The 21,775-nt window shown below is 43.1% G+C and overlaps 1 protein-coding gene and 1 long non-coding RNA gene across 2 annotated transcripts in view; one reads left to right on the top strand and one right to left on the bottom strand.

Moving 5' to 3' along the window:
• LOC125362054 (steroid transmembrane transporter SLC22A24-like) overlaps positions 1-18,947 on the top strand; it is a 212,588-nt gene extending 193,641 nt beyond the window's left edge. Inside the window, exons 10-11 of the transcript XR_007213011.1 lie at positions 18,055-18,205; positions 18,409-18,947. The gene's annotated coding sequence lies outside the window, so the exon portion shown is untranslated. The remainder of the gene's footprint in view (positions 1-18,054; positions 18,206-18,408) is intronic.
• On the bottom strand, positions 6,042-13,740 carry LOC125362065. Its single transcript, XR_007213013.1, has 3 exons — positions 13,623-13,740; positions 7,179-7,187; positions 6,042-6,175 (listed from the first exon to the last, which is right to left on the bottom strand). It is a non-coding gene; the product is annotated as an uncharacterized LOC125362065 (long non-coding RNA).
• Positions 18,948-21,775: the final 2,828 nt, after the last annotated feature.

Below are 21,775 nucleotides of genomic sequence, written 5' to 3'. Positions count from 1 at the left end.
GACCAAACTAATTTGTTACTATGACTCTGTAGCAAATTTTGAAACCAAATATTATGATACCTCCAGCTTTGCATTTTTTGTCCAAGATTGCTTTGACTAAGAAGAGCTTTTTGTATTTCCTTATCAGTTTAAGGATTGACTTTTCTATGTCTACAAGGTATGTCACCAGAATTTTGATGGGGATTGCATCAGTAGAAAGTTTCAGTAGTATGTGCACATGAGGCTTTCCAGCTTTTTCTCTCTTCTTCAATCTTTTTTTCTTTCAATGTTTTATACTTATAAGTGTTGAACAAAAGTTGTAAAGTGGGCATATTCCACCCCCTCGAGCCCACACCTTTACTTCTGGCTTACTGGTCAGTAATTGGTGTGAATAAAGTGGGCATATTCCACCACTTGAGCCCATATGATTACTTCTAGTTTTTTGCTCATTGATTGAAGTTAAATTTTCCTGGACTATCCTGCCGAGGCTGGCTTCAATTTTTGATCCTAGAATCTCAGCCCCCTGAGCAGATTTGATTACCAGTACCCAGCTTGTAGAAAATTATTGCATAAAAAAAATCAGCAAATGAAGAGCTAGACAATGATTAATTTTATGGCATACGGATCATATTGGGATACTAACCATTGGAATGTTGATGGGTAGTTGTAATATTTGTTCATTACTCCTTGTTGTCTATAATCACCTTTAACACATACCCATTGACAGTCAGATAGGTCCCTTCCATGTAAGTCCAGTGAGGAGGGCAGATTTAATCAGAAATGACTCTAATACAATTTGTAAGGTCTACATTAAATGGAAAGGGAAATAAATTTCAGATTAACGTTCTATGTAAAATAAGCAATTAGCTGTTTACTGTAGCTGTGTTGTCTTCCTTCATCAGGATGGCGGTGGAATCTGCTCGGTGGCTGATTTTTAGCAATCAAGTAGAAAAAGGCTTAGAGGAACTTAGGAGAGTTGCTCGTATAAACGGAAAGAAGAATGCTGGAGAGACCCTGACCATTGAGGTGATCTGAGAAGGGGAAGACTACTGGGAATGAATGATACAAGCTCACAACTCTGGGTCCATAAGAATACCAAAAATTAAATTTTTCTAAGTGACTTCTTTTAAAATTTTGTTAACTATGGGGCATGGGTGCAGACCCAGAATTTTTTCCCTCAAGCCTACCACTCTGCCACTTTGAACTACAGTGCTACTTCAGGTTTTCTAGTGCTTAATTAGAAATAAGAGTCTCTAGGACTTTCCTTCCCAGGCTGACATTGAACTGTAATCCTCTGTTCTCAGCTTGGGAGCACTGGTGTCTAACTGAGATCTTAACATTTCTATCTTGGTTCCAGACAGACTTATTATAAACAATGCATATATATTTTGTGAAAGATTTAGAGAAAAGAACATATATTTGTTTGAATAAAAGGGTAATTCCGCTCTCATTATACATACGGCAGAAAGTAGTCTAAATAGCTCTTTCTCACTATTTCAACAAATTATCATTTCCATTAGGTAAAGCATTAAATATCATTTTAACTTCCATGCATTTTGTTCAGAAATTAAGTATTTAACAGGTGACTAATATAAATCCATAGCTCTAATACACACTATGGCTGTGGCAGTAATGATATCAAAGTCCTTCTTTCTCTGGCATTTCCTCTGTCATTATCAGAGAGTACACAGATTGTTCCTGTGTAGAAAAGCTCCAGAGAAATCCTGTTGCTTTTCTTTACTTCCTCGTGTTTATTGATGTTTCAGTTACTTGTGTTATCTCCCCGCTCTCCATTTCTAGAAGCCAGGTCCTGATGTGGTTCAGTCATGGATACCCTTTACTCACTCTTTTAAAAAGTCTTTGAGGGGCTGGGGATATGGCCTAGTGGCAAGAGTGCCTGCCTCGGATACACGAGGCCCTGGGTTTGATTCCCCAGCACCACATATACAGAAAATGGCCAGAAGCGGCGCTGTGGCTCAAGTGGCAGAGTGCTAGCCTTGAGAGGGAAGAAGCCAGGGACAGTGCTCAGGCCCTGAGTCCAAGGCCCAGGACTGGCCAAAAAAAAAAAAAAAAAAGTCTTTGAGGCTGGGTTCTAGTGACTCCTGCCTGTAATCCTAGCTAGTTGGGAGGCTGAGATCTGAGCATCAAGGCTCAAAGCTAGGACAGGAAGGAAATTTTGTGAGACCCCTATCTCCAATTAACCTCCAAAAAGCTGGAAGTGATGCTGTGATTCAAGTGGTAGAGTGCCAGCCTAGAGCACAAATGCTCACAGAGGCTAGGCCCAGAGTTCAAGCCCCATGATAAGCTTGAAATGTAAATAGATACCTTTGTATACCTATAATGTGCCAGCACGGTGGTGGATATTAATAAGGGAATTAACATCATAGCATCTACCTGGGAGAAACGTATGTTTTACAATGGGCCACAAAAATAAAGAGACATTCTAATGCTGAATGGGTGCTGATACAGAATAGGTACCTCGTATTTGTGTGAAAGCTCAGGAGAAGTATTCACCAAGCTTTAATGGGATAGAAAGGACTAAGCGGATAAGAGCTGGGGGAGGCATTTGAGGCATCACCAAACTCGTTGGTAGTCACACCTAGGGCAGACATGCCCACAGGCTGCCCTTGAAAGAGAGCAAATGCCATAGAGAAGAAAATGCTAACAAAGACAGACACAAAGGTGTATTTTCTGAATCCAAGTGTTTTCATCCCTCTGCTATGTGGAAATAGCAATGTCTCCCAACGTCTCTACTTCTTTACAACATGGGCTCAAAGTCCAGAATCTTTTGCTCCAGTGTTGATGACTAAACTAAGGACCTCTCAAGTGCTAGGAAAATGCTCTCCATCCTAATCTCCCAGAATCTTAACTCGTTAATGAGGTATAAGCGTGGAGGGGACTACTGGAGCTTTGTTCTCTCACTACAGAATCCTCATGTATGTACACATGTGAGGCTAAAGAGGAAGAAAAAGTCCACCTGTCCCAAACCCATCCAATAGGTAATGATTATATAAGCACTGAAGAAAGACTGCATTATTTTTTGTTCAAAAGGAAGATGTAACGTACAACAAAATACAGAGCAATTCTATATCCAGCTATGCAAAAGATAGAAAAAATTCCTGTAGTAGTTTTGAAGGCTTGGAAAATTCTAGCAACCTGGCCCTCAGCAACAACCTCTTTCCTCTTAGATCCAAACACTGAATTATTCATGTCTTTCATGAAAGGTAGATCATATTTCAGCTAAACAGTATTGCTAAATAGTGTCCCCAAAAACACTCTGGGACACATCCTCATTTTGTCCTTTCTGTCTTCACTTACGTAACTTGAAATATAGACTCAGTGGATTAATATAAAAATAAATATGATATTAATTTTTAAAAGTGGTAAGTGCAAGACAGGTAGAGTAGCTCACACCTGTAATCCTAGCTACTCAGGAGGCTGAGATCTGAGGATCAAGGTTCCAAGCCAGCCCAGGCAGAAAAGTCCATGATATTCTTATCTCCAATAAACCACTCAGATAAAGCTAGAAGTGATGCCTTGAGCAAAAAAAGCTCAGGGACAGAGCCCAGGTCCTAATTTCAAGCTCCAGGACCAATATGTGTGTGTGTGTGTGTGTGTGTGTGTATGTATATGTATATGTATACACACACACACACACACACACACACACACTTTCACCCCTTAACCTCAAGGCTCTTTATTTGTCCTTGTGTCAGTATTTTATTTAAACAAGCTTGATTCCTATTTAATTCCCCTGAGTTTCCCTCTTCTTCCTGCATGCTTTGTGATTCTCCCCACATGACACAGATTTTAAGAAACACATCCCGTAGTAAGTAGTTTTCCTTGAGGATAGGAAACAACATATCTGTTGCATCTCGAATTTAGCAATATAACTGGCACATGATTGACATCTCATGAATGTGCATGACTTTTGTTGTCCAAGTTTGTGAAATCCAGCCTGCAAGAGGAGTTTGATGAAGCCCAGAAGAAAACATCCATTTTTCAATTGATCCATGCACCCAAGCTGTGTATGATAACCTGCAACCTGAGCTTTATCAGGTATGTTCCTTTAAAATAAAGTATTGGAGAGGCAGCAGCAGTTCCTCTTTCAAACACAATACCAGCAGCAGTTCAGGTGCTTGGGGCTTAGGCCTGTAATCCTACCTACTCAAGATACTTAGGTTTGAGAAGCCAGCCTGGGGTTGGAAAGTCCAAAGGACTCTTATCTCCTATAAATGACTTCAAAAATGCCAGAAGTGGCCCAGTGTGGCTCCAGTGATAGATTACTAGCCTTGAATGCAATGAGGCTCAGGTACAGTGCCCCTAGGACAGGAGTTCAAGACCCACCACTGACTAAAAAAGAAAGAGAGGAGGAAAAAAGGAAGTAAAGAAGGGAATACAAAAAAAAGAAAAAAGAAAAGAAAACTAGCAGCAGCATTATATACAACAGATCAACATATTAGAGAAGAAAAATGATTTTAAAGGGTATATGTTTAATTATCACAGTTTAATATAACCTTATGAGACATCAGTGATACTGACTGAGCTACAGAAGATCGGAAAACTACCTTCCAGAACAAATTTCAGCAGTAGATGTTAGCATCTGGAAAAGTCTACTGTGAAACACAATTGAAATTTTTATCTTTTCAATTTTAATTGAAATAAAGCTTAGATAAAGAAAAATGCAGCCAGGCACTGAGTGCTCTGCAGGCTGAGGTTGGAAGGATCACACTTCACATTCAGCTCAGGCAAAAAGTCCACAAGACCCCATCACACCCAATAAACAGAGAGGAGCAGAGTCAGCACAGGAAGCATGAATAGGAGGATTGGGTCCTGCCCGGCCCAGGAAAAAAGAAAGACTCTACTTGAGAAATAATGAAACTAAAAGAAACTGGGTATGGCTCAAATAATAGAGACTAGCAAACAAACAAAATTATAAACAAAACCCTCAGTCAACTTGTAAAAGTACACAGGAGGGCTGGAGATATAGCCTAGTGGCAAGAGTGCCTGCCTCGGATACACGAGGCCCTAGGTTCGATTCCCCAGCACCACATATACAGAAAACGGCCAGAAGTGGCGCTGTGGCTCAAGTGGCAGAGTGCTAGCCTTGAGCGGGAAGAAGCCAGGGACAGTGCTCAGGCCCTGAGTCCAAGGCCCAGGACTGGCCAAAAAAAAAAAAAAAAGTACACAGGATTCCACTCTATATGTTTACCTTGAAAGTCAGTTGTGCATATTAGTTATATCCAAAATATATTTTAAATATATACGATGTATATAATATGAGATCTATGCTATATGATATATCATTTTTGAAAGTTGGGGGGCTGGGGATATAGCCTAGTGGCAAGAGTGCCTGCCTCAGATACACGAGGCCCTAGGTTCGATTCCCCAGCACCACATATACAGAAAACGGCCAGAAGCGGCGCTGTGGCTCAAGTGGCAGAGTGCTAGCCTTGAGCGGGAACAAGCCAGGGACAGTGCTCAGGCCCTGAGTCCAAGGCCCAGGACTGGCCAAAAAAAAAACCAGAAAGTTGGTATATGTGTTGAATACCTGTTTGTTGAATTCGTCTCTGCCTAAATTTGATAAATATCTCACACTAAAAGCATATGGTAACTGGAATGGACATTAGCAGAGGCCAAATGGAAGAGGAAAAGTTGGGAGTCCATTGTGTTCAGTTCCGTGGTTCCATGCCAGAGCTGTGACACAGAGCAGTCACTCAAGAGAGATTAATCTTATTTCTTCATCTAGTCAGTGATGAATAAACATTGTATTTTAAGGTTAATGAAGAATTATTATGAAAATACTGCATGTACAGTAAAATATGATTTGCTAAGCTTTGAGCTGAGTTCTGATGTCAGATGACACATTGGTGTGCCCCTGCAAGGATCACATGTTATTTCCCCAGGGAAAGAATAAGCTGTTCTTTTTGTTTCATTTTATTTTAACAATTTACTGTATCATTTACAGTGTGTTTTATTCTTTTATCTTCAGAATGACACTAGCCATAGCCTTCTATGGCCTGGTACTCAACCTGCAGCACCTGGGGAGCAATATCTTCTTCTTCCAGATTCTCTTCGGCCTCGTCACATTTATCAGCAGATTTGTTGCCTACTTGGCATTGAATTATCTGGGCCGTCGGGGAAGTCAGATACTGTTCCTGTTCCTGGCAGGACTTTCCATTCTGGTCAACACCTTCTTATCTCCAGGTAAAAAAAGAGTTTGGGGAAAAAAAAGTAATGTCTCCTATCTTCCAGAAATTTCCATGGTTTACTCATCTGGGCCAGAAGAATGGCATTACCATGAAAACCCCTTAGATCACATGAACTTCATGTGAAGGCTTAGGACCTGCTCCTATGACAGTTTTTGGCAAGACTTTCACTCTTACTAGGCTAATGTTCTTAAGGAGTGCTGTAGACCCAAGGCTGCCCTCATCAAATCTAAGATAAATCTCAGTGTCAGTACCAATGGTACCTAACAAGGTCTTTAGAACTAACCGCATGCATTGGGTTATCACACTGTTAATAGTCACTGAGGAAAAGAATCTTGCAGTTGTATCTCCCAGAAGACACACAATCCTCTCCCTAGAATATTTTTCAATTCTTTCTATCTTGGTCATTCTCTCATCTGTTATACTCACTCTACATGTCACAGTTTTGAAAGAGAGGCTACTTGACTTGTATGATTTTTTTTTTATTTTTGATCAGTCATGGGCTTGAAGTCAGGGCCTAGGTGCTGTCCCTGAGCTCTTTGGTTCAAGGCTAGCTCTCTACCAATTTGAGCCAAGTGCTACTTCTAGTTTCTAGTGGTGAATTGGAGATAAAAGTCTCACAGATTTTCTTGCCCAGGCTGGCTTTGAACTGTTACCCTCAGATCTCAGTCTCCTGAGTCCCTACGATTCTAGGCATGAGTCACCAGCACCAAGGAACTTGGATGAAATTTAGAAAACAAAAACCTTGCCTTCAGGCAGAGAGAAAGATAGAAAGCAGGCAAAAGGCAAGGCTCTAACTAAAATATGTTTTTAATATGTTATTATGTTATTATGTATTTAATATGTTATTATAAAGGTGATATACAAAGAAATGTACTCACTTGCAGGGCCCTCTGCCCTCGCACAATTTCTCCTGACCCACGGGAGAAATGCTGAGGCATGTCCTAGTGTGAAGAGCGGGGACGTGTGTTAGTTGCGAATAACGCCCACCCAGCCCCCCTTACGTTTAAATAACAGACTCAGGATACCAGGTGCATCGGGGATCCATCAGGCGAAAATCCAAAGATTTTAATTCAGGGCGGGGTTTATATAGCAGTAATGGCGTCAGGAAGGGGAGGGATTTGGAGTGTCTAACTAGGCACAGTGATAGGCTGATTATGAGCTGTCCATCACAGTGACATCACGGGACTTCCTCTATGGGCGGTCATCACATCCCACAGGACCACCCTGTGGGTTCCGCCCATCGCCCTCTTGGCATACACATGGTCTGAGGCGGGAGGCGGGGCTAGCAGCCACCCAGCCACAGGGCAGGAGAAGAAGCAGGTCTCTCGGGATCATCCCTTAAACCTATAGCCAGTGCCCAACATCTCCCCCTTCTGTTTTTTAAATAGCAGGAGGCGATGTAAACATAAGGCATATGTAGACATAAGGCAAATGTGGACATAAGGCATATGTGGGGCCTCTCACACAGGGGGGAGCATGTGGAGGGGCCACCCATTTGGCTCAGTCCAGGGAAAATTGGAGTTCTTGGTCCATTTCTGCGCCACTCAAGATAACACAGGGAGTACTCCCCTTCTCTGGTGGTGAGGTAAAAGCAGGTTCGGGCTCTGGAGGTCCACGGCAGTCAAGGTGCTGGTAACTTAACACATGTGGTTAGTAAACATTTTATCATAAACATTGAAGCAAGGTGTCAAAGCCCTCAACTCCTATTTCCCTCCAACGAGAACCCCTAAGTTTAGTAGCAGGGGAGAGACAAAAGGAAAATGACAATGTAATACTTCAGTTCTTTTGCAAAGCTGCAGGCAATATTGCCACAGCAAAACATTGTGCCAAAAAGACGCCAAGGCAGAGTCCAGGAAGCAAGCAGGGCCAGCGCTGGTCCACCACTGATGTACGCAGGCAGGCTTCCCGTATTTCCATGGGAGAGCAGGAAGAAATCCACCACGGTCTTTGTTTTCCTAGAGAGAACAAGGAGAAGACATTTCTCCAGAGCCAATGCTCTGGGCTTGGTTCCCCAATCAGAACGGCACATGCAAAGCCCCTTTCCACGCTGTTTTGGGGAGATTTAAAAATTTTTTAGTGTAAATTTAAGATATTTAATGTAAACATAGCTGTCCTTAACTGGTCATGGGGGCTGTTCCCCCCTTTTTGTTTTAATTAATGACAGAGGAGGGCACCAGGCTGGGGTATGGGTGGAGGTTGTCTCTTCTGGAACTACTTCCTGCTGAAAGGGGGCGAAGTAGTCAGGGGCCCCTGATTCGTCATTTGGCCTGGTACCATCCAGTTTGGTTATCATCATTTCCACGAGAATGGTTATCAGGCCCAGAGGGTGTCATGGTCTCCTCTGGCTACCTCCTGCAGCTTGGGCACATCAGGGAGTCTCTAGGGCTGGAGCCTCCAGGGTCCAGATCTGCGCTGGGCACAGCAGAGTAGAAAGATGATGGCCTTGAACTGCAAATTCCCAGGTGGTGACCTCAGTGAGGGATGTTATCCTGTTAAAAGAGACTTTGGAAAGGGCGAGGCAAAAGGCTGACAAGTTCACAGGGCTAGTTAACAGGAATGACATAAGAGAACTTACCCTGGGCATAAGCCAGAAAAGTTCCATTTGGAACATAAACCCAATTGTGGCCAATTACAAGGAAGGAGGGATAGCTGAAGGAAGTGTTTAGGAATAGTGGACCGGTTTGGAGTAGCCAATCAGAGGCTAAAATATATATATATATATATATATATATATATATATATATATATATGGCAGGAAAAGGAAAATGGACAGGTATGGGCATTGGGTGGGTAAACAACTATTCCTCCTGATCTCCCGGCTCTGATTAATTTTGAAAGGGCGAGACAAAGTGACTCCATTTAGGATGTGACATCATTCACCTCTTACTCCTCTCTATGATCCTTGTTCCCTGGACTGGCTGAGTTCCGTGGGTCTAGGTGCTTGTTGCTGGGATGGCTTGCCCCCAATGGCATTCACGGGGTTTGAACTCAGGGCCTGAGCAGTGTCCCTGAGCATTTCTGCTCTAGGCTAGTGCTCTATCACTTGAGCCACAGTGCCACTTTCAGCATTTTGCTGGTTCTCTTGAGCCAAGCTTCCAGTCTGGCTCTTTGTTGGTTAATAGGGAGATGGAGTTTTAGAGAGATTTTCTGCCCGGGCTGGCTTTGAACTGCAATCCAAGGAGTTTTAGCCATAAGAGCCCTTTTTATATCCAATTAAAGCAACAAGGAGAACAATAGGAGTAGAGTTTTACCTGCAACTTGTTGAGAATTGACCAACAACTACTTGTCAGAGTTCTGTCATAACACTTAGAGAACAGCAGACTGAATGAGATCCATGTGCCATCAAAGCAAATTGTATCATTTGACCTTACCGGCAGGTAGAAGAGAGCACAAATGAATAATAATTAAGAGGGCAAGGGGTCGGGACAATGTAGAAGTCTCAGCTTTAGCAGTGGCTGTGTCTTCCATCCTGGATCAGCAGGCTTCATTAGCCATGTGTGATGGAGGCAGGCAGGAGAGATGGGTTGGATCTGGGCAAGGCTGTAGAGGCATCTCTCAGAATCCTCTGGATAGATTGTCACCTCCTGGTGGATTGCCTGCAAGATTCTACACAGACTGTTTAAAGACATTTGAAATCCCCCAGTATTTCCTGGTTGCTTGCTCTGAGTACTCGGGCTTTTGTAGGGTGATGCCCTACTGATTTAAGCAGGGTGACAACTTTAAAAGGATTTTCCTAGTCACAAAATCCCAAGGCAACCCTGTGGCCACCAACATAATTATGATGTTTTTTAACCTGGAGTAACTGTTATGATAGGACTGTTATGAACCCGGCTCTAATCTTGGGGCAGGCAGAGCCGGGGTAATCACAGGCTGCCACAGTCCACGCAGCTAGCACACATGTCAGCCTGTATCCTATGAAGCAAAATGTTAATTTTGGGTCAGGAAAATTTAGGTTAATAGTCACATTTGTACAAAATGACTCTGATCCCTCGATCTTAAAGAGTTTATGAGAGCACCGGAGAGAAAAATGGAAAAGAAAAATCTTAGTCTGTACCAAATAATTGTCACGAACAGATGTACACTTGACTTTTAGCATAGAGAATAACATAAAGAATAACACACTGGTTTTACATCATTGTACTTATACCACATGCTGTATATTAGAACTTTTTGGAGTTTTTCTTAGACATATTTGCTTGCACCCAAACAATCAGTTTGGGTTTAAAACCTGGGGCTTTTCCTTGCTGTAACTCCACCTACAGGCTGCAAAGGAAAGTTTAACACAAAACTCAAGCAAGTCAACATAGTAGTTAAAAAGGCAAGTAACTTTTAAACCATGATGCTAGATTTTACATATTTTACCCACAAACAGACATAGACAGACACACACAGTTGTGCACAAGCTTTGGAAAAATTTCTCTTTTCTGAATTGGCCATGTAAGTGTACTGGAATTCCAGTGGCAAATTGATAGTATTTTGCCCATATTTAGAACCACGTGGTCAGTTGAATAGCAAAAAAAAAATTTTCCTAGGAAACAAAAATTGTCACAGATTTAGGCTCACAGCAAGACATCCTTTTTGTAAGGCTACGGCCTAGGTGGGACGCAGGGTTTTCGGGAGCCTCCAAGTCCCCGCCCAGCCTTGAGGAATTGGGCACGCCCACCACCTGGGGCGAGGGCGGGAGGTGCCCACCAGCCAAAACCTTTCCTTTGTCCACCCAAAGCTTAGCCAACAGCAATCCGAATTTAAGTGATTCCCCAAACTTATCAAACATCAACAACAAAACCTAAAGCCTTTTTTTGTCTCTTTTAAAGCAGATTAGCCAATGACATGTTAGGTAGGTAGACTAGCAAATTTACCAGGCCTCAGAAGTGAAGGCAGCAAGGCCAAAAGGGCGCAAAACACTGCGCACTGCCGCCACCGCTGCCACTTTGTCAGGTCTCCCTCCCAGACCCGACAGCACCTGCTCCGTGCGCCACATGCGCCAGCACCGCCGCCGCCGCCACCGCGCACCGCACCAGCCCCGAGCACCACCAGGGCCTCCCCACCAGGCCTCCCACTGGCTGCTCAAACACGCGGATCCAGCAGTACCTGCTCCGTGCTGGTGTCCCAGACACAACGCGCCACACGCGCCACACGCACCACCGCACATTCTGAGACCACAGCACACAAGCTCATCCCCCAGGCAGCAGGAAGTCCGCTCCTCTCTCTAGCAGCCAGGCCAAAAAGGCCAACAGTCTCCACCAAGGGCGCGGCACATTTCAAGATCTTCCAGGCCCTCCTGGCTTGAGTGTCTAAAAAGTCCAAACTGGTATTTTGGAGCGTGGACCTCAAAATCTTAAAACATGAGTCACTCCATTGACTTTGGCTCTGCCCCATCATTCCAACGGGGGTACTAACAAACCTCAAGAATAGGAATTCCCAGCTAACTGGTAGATCTAAGTGTACGTTTCCCGTGGGCCATGCCCCACTTTGTGGCGCCATATGCAGGGCCCGCTGCCCTCTCGCGATTTCTCCCAACCCACAGGAGAAATGCTGAGGCATGCCCTAGTGTGAAGAGCGGGGACGTGTGTTAGTAGCGATAACGCCCACCCAGCTCCCCTTAGGTTTAAATAACAGACTCAGGATACCAGGTGCTTCGGGGATCCATCAGGCAAAACTCCAAAGATTTTAATTCAGGGCAGGGTTTATGTAGCAGTAATGGCGGCAGGAAGAGGAGGGATTTGGAGTGGCTATCTAGGCACGGCGATAGGCTGATTATGAGCTGTCCATCACACATCACGAGACTTCCTCTATGGGCGGTCATCACATCCCACAAGACGACTCCCTGGGTTCCGCCCATCGCCATCTTGGCATACTCGCAGTCTAAGGCAGGAGGTGGGGCTAGCAGCCACGAGGCCAAAGGGCAGGAGAAGAGGCAGGTATCTGGGGACCGCCCCTTAAAGCTATAGGCAGAGCCCAACACTCACTGCCTTACATATGAAACTGTAACCCCTCTATACTTCACTTTGACAATAAAGAAAAAAAAAAAGGTGTTATACAGAGAGGGTACAGTTGCATAAGTCAGGTAAAAAGAACATTTCTTGTCCCTCCTTCAGTTTCTCCCCCAGTTTCTGTTTTTTTGTTTTGTTTTGTTTTGTTTTTTTGGTCAGTCCGGGGCCTTGGACTCAGGGCCTGAACACTGTCCTCTGAACACTGGCCTCTTCTTGCTCAAGGCTAGCACTCTGCCACTTGAGCCACAGCACCCCTCTGGCCGTTTTCCATATATGTGTTGCTGGGGAATCGAACTGGGAGCTTCATGTGTAGGAGGCAAGCACTCTTGCCACTAGGCCATACTCCCAGACCCCCCAGTTTCTGTTTTATAATCTAGTCCTAAATAGGAAATATAGGAAGAAGCTAACCCAGCACATTTTACTCATAGTTCGATGATATAAAGTGATGGTTATGGGAACATCAGTGCTCCCCTCCTTTACCATGTTCCCATGGCACAATGGCATTCTGAAGGATGCTAGACTTGTGGACTCCATTCTTTATCCTACTAACAGTCTACTGTCTTCTAGAAGTATTTCATTTTTTAAAACCATATTTTACATTATTTTCATTTGGCTTTGATACACCTTTCTCTGTTTTTGTGTCAGAGGTTCTCAACATATTACTGGTTTCTAAATAGGAGTCATAATGTTAATATTTTTAAATCCTGGCTTATTATTTAGAACTTGCATTTCTTCACAACATTCACTCTCAAATGCATCCAGTTATCTTATTAGTATATATGGTGGAATATTCATCCTGGGTCAAGAATTATTCCTAGGTTCTTTGTTTGAGTCTGTTTAAGGCATGAGTCATTATCTCTTCACATTTTTTTTTTTTTTGGCCAGTCCTGGGGCGTGGACTCTGGGCCTGAGCACTGTCCCTGGCTTATTTTATTTTTTGCTCGAGGCTAGCACTCTACCACTTGAGCCACTGCACCACTTCTGGCCGTTTACTGTATATCTGGTGCTGGGGAATTGAACCTAGGGCTTCATGTTTATGAGGCAAGCACTCTTGCCACTAGGCCATACCCCCAGCCCCAGCTCCTCAGATTTTTATCTACATATTTCTTTAAGATTCTTCAGGAGGTACACAGAAAATATGAGGTACAACAAACAAAACATGTATATCCAGACTTTTCCTATCCCTGCCATGACTGATAAAACTCACATAGGAAGGGAGAGTTGAAGTAATGCTTAGATTCCTTCATTCAGTGCTTAAACTCAAACATTCTAGAGTCTACTTTCAGTAGCTCATCTATTGCACAATTTCTGGTAGAATAAGGTTATTTCCCATGTTTCTTAGTTGCAAATCCATCCAATAGGATGTTGTCCTGATGTTTTGGGTTAGGCAGATTTCTCCAGTGAAGCTTTCCTGCCTCTGATGGGTCTTCCTCTCTACAGAAACGCAGCAGACCCTGCGCCTGATTTTAGCAACTTTGGGAATCAGTGCTGTTACTGCTGGCACCACAGCATTTTCAGTTCATTGCACTGAACTCACCCCGACTGTCATGAGGTACTGTCTCAAGTTTAAGACATCCTGGACTATAGAATACTTTAAAAATGCAAGATAAAACCTATTTTGTATCCAGAGAGGTCTTTCTTAACTATTGAAATTTATTGGGAAGGGGGAGAGGAAGGGGGGAGAGGGAGAATGAGGGGAGGGGGAGGGGGAGGGAGGGAGGGAGGGAGAGAGGGAGGGAGGGAGGAAGGAAGGAAGGAAGGTCAATTGTTTTTCTATTTACCAATAAGTATGATGGTGAGAAAGAAAACAGGTGCACTTACAATAGTCAAAAATTAAATACCTGGAAGGAAATCCAACTCAAGAAATGAAAGACCTCTACCATAAAATTGATATATTTTAAGAAAGAAATGAGCAAAGGTAGAAAACAAAACAGGAAACTCTCCCAAATCCATGTATCACTAGAATTCATAATATGAAATTGGCTATACTATTGAAGGGAATCTAGTTTCAATACAAATTGTCCCTAAATTCCAATGTCATTTTATAGAAATAGCAAAGGTCAATCCTACAGTTCATGAGATTACACAAGATCTTAACTAACCAAAGCAATTCTGAGCTCACAGGACACTGCTAAAGATGTCATACTTCCCAAAGTCAAATTACACTATAGAGACATAGTAACTAACACAGCATGGTACCAACACCAAAACCAGACACCTAGACTGATAGAAAAGAATAGAAGACAGAAAAAGCACAAACAGATTACAGTCATCTAATTCTTAACAAAGAAGACAAAAACTTACATCCAAGAAGGGGATAGCTTCTTTTAAATTTGGTTGGTAAAACACAATATACAAATATAGACATTTCAAAATATTCAAAATACATTACTATCTCACTTCCTACAAAAATCAATTCAATTCACAATGGATCAAGATCTTAATGTATGGCCTGAAACTGTGAAACTCACTGAGGAAAGCAAAAGACCAAAGATGAATTCACAGATGGTATCTTCCTGAATAAGACTCTAATTGCTCAGCAAATTCCATCAAGAATTGACAAATGGTCTTTATTTTCTGTGAATATAAGACAATTTATGAGCTGTGAAAGAAATTACCAAGTGACCAGAGACACAACAGAATGGAAGAAAATATTCCAAGCTGTTAATCAGATAAAGGATTAAGATGCAGTGCATATGATGATCTCAAAGAATTAAACTGCTAAAGAACAATTGAATTAGTTATTTATTCATGAACAGTTAATGTATTAATAGTTAATGGTTAAACATATGAAGCATAAAATTTGAAGGAGATGGGGGTGATTATGGTTGAAGTGCTTTATGGGTACATATGGAAACATAATAGTGAAATGTGTTTAAATTGTTTTAAAAAGAAAAGAAGATAAAGAATAAAGGAAAGTAAATTGGATTAAAGTATAAATATCATAATATAAATCCACTTTTTACAATATATACTAACAAAAAAGGAAGAGTGTGACTTTATTAAAGACATGGCACATGCTAGGCACATAAATTAATTTAAAGTGGAGTGTCAGTGGCTCATGCCTGTAATCCTAACTGCTAAGGAGGCTGAAATCTGAGGATCATAGTTTGAAACCAGCCCAGGCAAGCAAGTCCACGAGAGTCTAATCAATTAACTGCCAAAAAAAACAAAAACAAAAACAAAGAAAACCCAGACCTGCCTCTGTGGCTCAAGTGATAGAGCACTAGCCTTGAGAGAAAAAGCTCAGGGACATTGCCCAGGCCATGAGTTCAAGCCCTAAGCCTGGCACCAAAACAGCTCAATTTTATTAACTCTTGGGCATAAGATGAGATTTTCTCCTTCTAAAACTTTCATTTGATGTTGTAGGTATCCCTACTTTCAAAATGATAAAACTAATTGGTTGTAAACCAGTAGCAGGAAATGTGACAATTGACAACTTGCTGTCGAAGCCTATATGTTTAATAACTCCATTGAATTGATTCCAAGATGAAATAAAGATCATAAATAAACATCTACACAATCCAGGCATGATGTCAGGTACCTGAAATCCTGGCACCTGGGAGACTAACTCATCCCTGTCTACATGGAAAGATCCAGACTTTAAAAACAAAGAATGTAGGCATACAATTTTTTAAATATTTTATTTACGATATTGTTTGCAATCTAAGGTCCACAATTGGAGGAATTGGTGCAATTTTCAGCAGATCAGGGGCAGTGATGGCGCCTCTCTTCATGACCTTAGAGGTATATTCTTCCCATCTGCCTTGGATTCTCTACGGAGCCTTCCCCATCCTTTCTGCCATTGCTGTCTTCTGCCTTCCAGAAACCAGCAATCAGCCTCTTCCTAACACTATCCAGGATGTGGAAAATCAGTAAGTAAACACTGCAGAGGTCACCTGACTAGGGAGTGGCTGTGTCCAGTATCTGTGATGAAAAACAAAATGACCATTTCAAGCTGTGTCCCCATCTAGTCTCAGACCAGGGCTAATCTGTTTGTATGCAAGTCCCTTATTCAATGGCAACCTCATCCCTCTCTATACAATTGTTTATCATCATCATCATCATCATCATTTTTAAGTAACTCAACAAATCAGTCGCCATTTAATAAAGCAGTTAATATATAAGGTATCTTCATCAATATCACCACTTTCAACATTCTCTCTCATCCTTTCCTCACCCACCCCTTCCCTAACTCTTTTTAATTTTGTAGGGTATACATTGAATTCTTGAGATTAAGACTCATCTGAAGCTCTCTAGATCACACAGGCTGCCTGCTGAGTTTTTTCATTAGCATCAATTTATTGTACAATGCTGCTTCTTGATAAGAATCACCCCTCCATCACTCTGCCTCCTCTTTTCCTCTTCCCAAATCTGTCTCACCAAGTTGATACAGGCTGTCATAGACCAGTAAGTTTAGTGGTAGAAAGATCAAATTTAGTCAAATTTATAAATGTCCTTTACTCTGTGCCTTGATAAGAAACACATTTGTCAGGTGCTGGTGGCTGATGCTTGCAATCCTAGAAAGTCAGGAGACTGAGATCTGAGGAACACAGTTCAAAGCTAGCCCAGGAAGAGAAGTCCCTGTGAGACTCTTTATTTAAATTATTATTTTTTTTTGCTAGTTCTGGGGCTTTACCTCAGGGCCTGAGCACTGTCCCTGGCTTCTTTTTGTTCAAGGCTAGCACTCTGCCACTTGAATCACAGCACCACTTCTGGCTGTTTTCTATATATGTGGTGCTGGGGAATCGAACCCAGGGCTTCATGTATATGAGGCAAGCACTCTTGCCTCTAGGTCATATTCCCAGCCCCCTGTGAGACTCTTATCCCCAAGTAACTACTCAAAAACTGGAAGTGAAGCTGTGGCCCAAAGTGGTAGAGTGCTATCCATGAACAAAAGACCTCAGGACAGTGCACAGTCCCTGAGTTCAAGCTTCACAACCAACAAAAAAAAATAAGGAAAAAAGAAACACACATTCCTTGTATCTTCTCATAAATATGCTAAGACTTAAATGTCTTCTTCTCATATCCCTGGTTTTATTACCCACCAGCCCTACGAGTACTCAATATATTATGAGGAAAGATATAAGTTCATCACGTAGATAAAATACTGGTTACTTCTTCAGTCAAAAAAGAATTGTGGAACTAAAACCAGTCAAACAAACAAACCCTCCTCCTTGTAATGATGAACAAGTTCCTAAATAATTGGATCCTGTAAGATTTAATCAATATTTCTGCCACAAGCAAACGAAATTTTAAGGAATAATAATTTAGGAAACATAAAAACATCTAAGCTGAGCATAACTGGTTCTCACCTGTAATCCCAGTTACTCAGGAGGCTGAAATCTGAGGATCACCATGCATGGTTGGAAGCCCAGATGGGCAGGAAAATACATGAGACTATTCTCCCCAATTAACTACCACAAATCAGAACTGGACATGTAACTCAAGTGGTAGAGCAGTAGCTAGGAGCTCAGGGATAATGCCCAGGTCCTGAGCTCAATTCCCAGGACTGGCACACACACACACACACACACACACACACACACACACACAGAGAGAGAGAGAGAGAGAGAGAGAGAGAGAGAGAGAGAGAGAGAGAGTTTTAAATGAGGAAATTTTTTTTGCTCCTTAAAATTTCCATTCTCCCTTTGGTTTTCCCACACACCAATACCTAAAATGACAATAGCACAAGAAGAAAGTGCCAATGCCCCCTCTCCCAGCATGCCCAGGTGTCAAGGCCAGTGTCAAGCCTGGGAATCTTGGGTCTCGAACAGAGCATCTACTTGTCCTCGGGCTGCATGCAGGCTTTGTGAGCTGAATTGACATCTTCTTTGTCTTTTGATTTTGTGTTTCTTTATTTCTTATAGCACAAATGGCTCAAGAAAAGTCAAGGAGGAAGAAACTTCCATGAAAACAACACAATTTTAAAGAATTCCTGAGAGTTGATCCAAAAAAGACCAAAATAAAGTTTTTGTCTCATTCCAGTAGGGTTGAAACTATCAAGAAGACAAATGACGGGCTGGGAATATGGCCTAGTGGCAAGAGTGCTTGCCTCCTACACATGAAGCTCTCAGTTCGATTCCCCAGCACCACATATATGGAACGGCCAGAAGGGGCACTGTGGCTCAGGTGGCAGAGTGCTAGCCTTGAGCCGGAAGAAGCCAGGGACAGTGCTCAGGCCCTGAGTCCAAGGCCCAGGACTGGCCAAAAACAAAAAAAAGAAGACAAATGACCATTGCTGATGAGAAGGGGGAGAGAGACGAACTCCCCAATGCTATTAGTACAACTGTAAACTACTGAAATCACTATGGAAATAGTGTGGAGATTAAGGTCAGCCCAAAGGGTTGGGAAGGCCCCATCATAACTCACAAAAAATAGGCATGGTTGTACAAGCTATAATCCAAGAAAAGCAGGAAGCACATAAAGGACCAGGGTTTTAGCTGGCTCTCACATAAATGTGAGACTTTATTTGAAAAAATAAATAAAGGAAAAAAATCTAGGTGTGTGGCTCAAGTTGTAGAGTGCATGCATGATAAGTATGAGGTCATGAGTTCAAAATCCAATACCAAAAAACCCCCCACCAAACACCTTGCACACTGTGTTTACAATACATAAGAAGTAACTCACAGTAAGTGAATAAAAATCTTGACCAGCTTATGCAATGGACAAAGATACCATATCCAGATTATATAAATTGTTAGAAGTCTCAACTGAATAAAACACACCACACACATCCAGGGAAAGAAAGGTTTAATGTCAGGAAAACAGACAGGCTGCTTCCACTGGGGGACAGAGAACAGCAACTGCCGTTAAGCTAGGGGGTACTTATAGGGGAGTGGGCCTGTAGGAATGAGGTAGGAAGTAAACCTACAGGAATGGAGAAGTGGAAGTCTGCACTGTGTATGGAAAATTGATGCGGGGGGCGGGGCGTGAGTGGGACGTTGATTGTGAGGGGGTTTATGTCAGTGGTCAGGCCAAGTGGTCAGGCCAAGTGGTCAGGCCAGGTCATGACAACTGAGATGCAGGCAGCCAGGCAGAAGAACCTGAGCAGCCGCAATGCCAGCTACTGCAGGATGACTTCACCACAGCCAACATTCCACCCTCTTTTGTTAGTTATTGACCAGGATAAGAGATGGTGGTCTGTCTTCTGGAGCTGCATCCTGCTGAAAAGGGATGAGGACCCTGTGGGGTGCTCTCCTGAAGGTTGGGGCATCCACTGGACTCATGCCTGGAAAGTTGAGTGTAGCCCCAGTATCCACCACGAAGCTACCTCTGGTTGACACTTTGGTTGGTGAAAACTCTGGCTTGTTCCAAAAGCATTTTCCTGTAGGCATTTGGAAAGTCACAGTAGCAAAAATGCCAGTGTTAGTAGGGCAGTGAGAGGGCCCAGAGGTGGCATGAGCCAGGAAGTGAAAGGTCCTAGCAGGACCGGGGCCCCAAAGCTATCTTCTCCTCCTCCCCCAGAGAGTCCAATGGAGCTAGCCATTTTCTTTAGAGTTTTAATCTTTTGTTCTACCGTACCCAATTGGTTAACATAAAAGCAATGTTGTTCACCCAAGAAGAAACAGGTGCCTCCCTTCTTGCCCACTCACTGAGAAGATCTATGGCCCTTCAGTTTTGCAGGGCTGTCTCTGCCAGGGAGGAAATCTGTTTTTGGAGGCAGGCTGGTGGTGGCAGCTGAAGTTTTAAAGGATTGTGTTACTTCATCCTTCTGCTGTTGAAGTTGATGGGCTGCTTTAAACTGTGACCTAGTGCTTCTCCAGAGAAGAACACTGAGGCGTCAGCGCTGCTGAGGCTTATGCCCACTGTGATGGGCAGAAGTGCAGCTCTTTTTTGTCTTGTTTGTGGAGCTACCTGTAAGGAAAATTCTGCAAAGTCATATAAAATGAGTTGAGGTGAGGGGGTGGCCAGCAAGCAAGGTCCTACAGCCGATGTGCTTATACAGACATATAAGAATCTTGTATACAAGACTCCCAGAAGACTGGTCAGTAAGGAGGTAGAATTCACAGCTATCATGCGTGAGTGGGAGAGGCTGTGTGTGGCTGGCTGTAATCAGTCATCCAGCATGGGGGCGTGAGACCTCCCAAATGTAAAGGGAGGCTATTGCTGATTTTCTCTGGAGTTAGGATGCAGGAATTAGAGTTGGCCATGGTGTTGGGTGAAAGAGCTGCCACAATCAGAGGGTTTGTTAATGAGGTACATATGGAGCAGTTCGGGTGATATAAAGAGGCATTTACTATTTGATGTAACACGTCAAGGGACAGATTAATAATCTGGACCCAGGTCAGTGGGGTCTTCAGCTGTTTTGAGGTCTCCTGAACAATTTCAACCACCACATCGATGGTGGAAGTGGGAGTTTGTACGTAGGCCTTTATGATTTTTTACTAGGCCATGGGGGGGGGGGGTCCCCCACAGTATCCATATCTCATCCCCCTGCACTTGGCAATAGAAGCTTCTATACCCCATTGCAATGGTGGGGGGGGGGGGGTCCTCTGGGTCTTCAATTTTAAAGGAAATGAGGAGGAAATATTGTCCTTCTCAGCTTCTTGTGCAGCTGGATCTATGGTGAAGATATTATCTTTCTTTTTGCTTTTTGATTTTAGTCGTGGGGCTTGAACTCTGGGCCCAGGCACGCTGCCCCTGAATTCTTTAGCTCAAGGCTAGAGCTCCACCACTTGAGCCACAGCGCCACTTCTAGTTTTCTGGTGGTTTATTGGAGATAAGAGTCTCATGGCCTTTCCTGCCTGGGCTCGCTTTGAACCACAAACCTGAGATCTCAGCCTACTGAGTAGCTAGGATTGAAGGTGGGAGTCACCAGCACCCAGCAAGGATAATATCTTTAAGGCCATGTCCGGCAGCAGCATAATAATAATTACAGCTCCAGCAAGGGCCTGCCTTCCTACAGTCATCTATGCAGGAAAGGGAATTGCCTTATGTCAAGCACAAGTAAAAGGAGGCTCTAAATTCCGCTGAATTTGTGACTGAGCGGCGACAATTATGCCTGCATACTTAAGCAAAATCAAAATTTAAAATTACTAATGACTCACAGCCTAAAATTGGGCCAAAGGTGAAATTGCACAGCTCACAGGTGTTCCATCCTTGGGGCAGTGTCCAAACCTGAAACTGCCACACTTATCTCCCCCCAGATTGATTGCCAGCAACCAGGCCAGTGAGAAGGGGGTAATTAGGAGACATGAGCCCATAATTAAATGAAAGTATGTGAGAGGAGAAGAAGGTAGGTAAAAAAGGTAAATTTCAGAGAGTGAAAAGTCCACAAAAGTTCCTTGCAAATGTCAATCCTGCACCAGATCAAGCTGGTGGGAGGGGTAAATAGGGGTCTGGAAGGAGAGCAACTCCCTCCACAAGGTGTGTAGGGAAGAATGGAAGTGTGCCGAAAAGGGATCTGTTAGGTGGAGGTATGTTAGGTCAGCCAGCAAAGATGGGGAGGTGTGAGCCAGAAAAGGGGCAGGGGGAGGGGTGCTCATCTGTCATTGGCAGGCCAGTGGTGATGATCTGTGGGTTTGTCCTCCAGAATAAGAGCAAGGGCGGATGTTCCGCAGCTATCTTGGTGAGATGGATCTGCTGTTT

This window comes from Perognathus longimembris, chromosome 13 (assembly GCF_023159225.1).
Source record: "Perognathus longimembris pacificus isolate PPM17 chromosome 13, ASM2315922v1, whole genome shotgun sequence".
Taxonomy (NCBI): Eukaryota; Metazoa; Chordata; class Mammalia; order Rodentia; family Heteromyidae; genus Perognathus; species Perognathus longimembris.
This window is presented reverse-complemented; position numbering and strand designations above follow the sequence as displayed.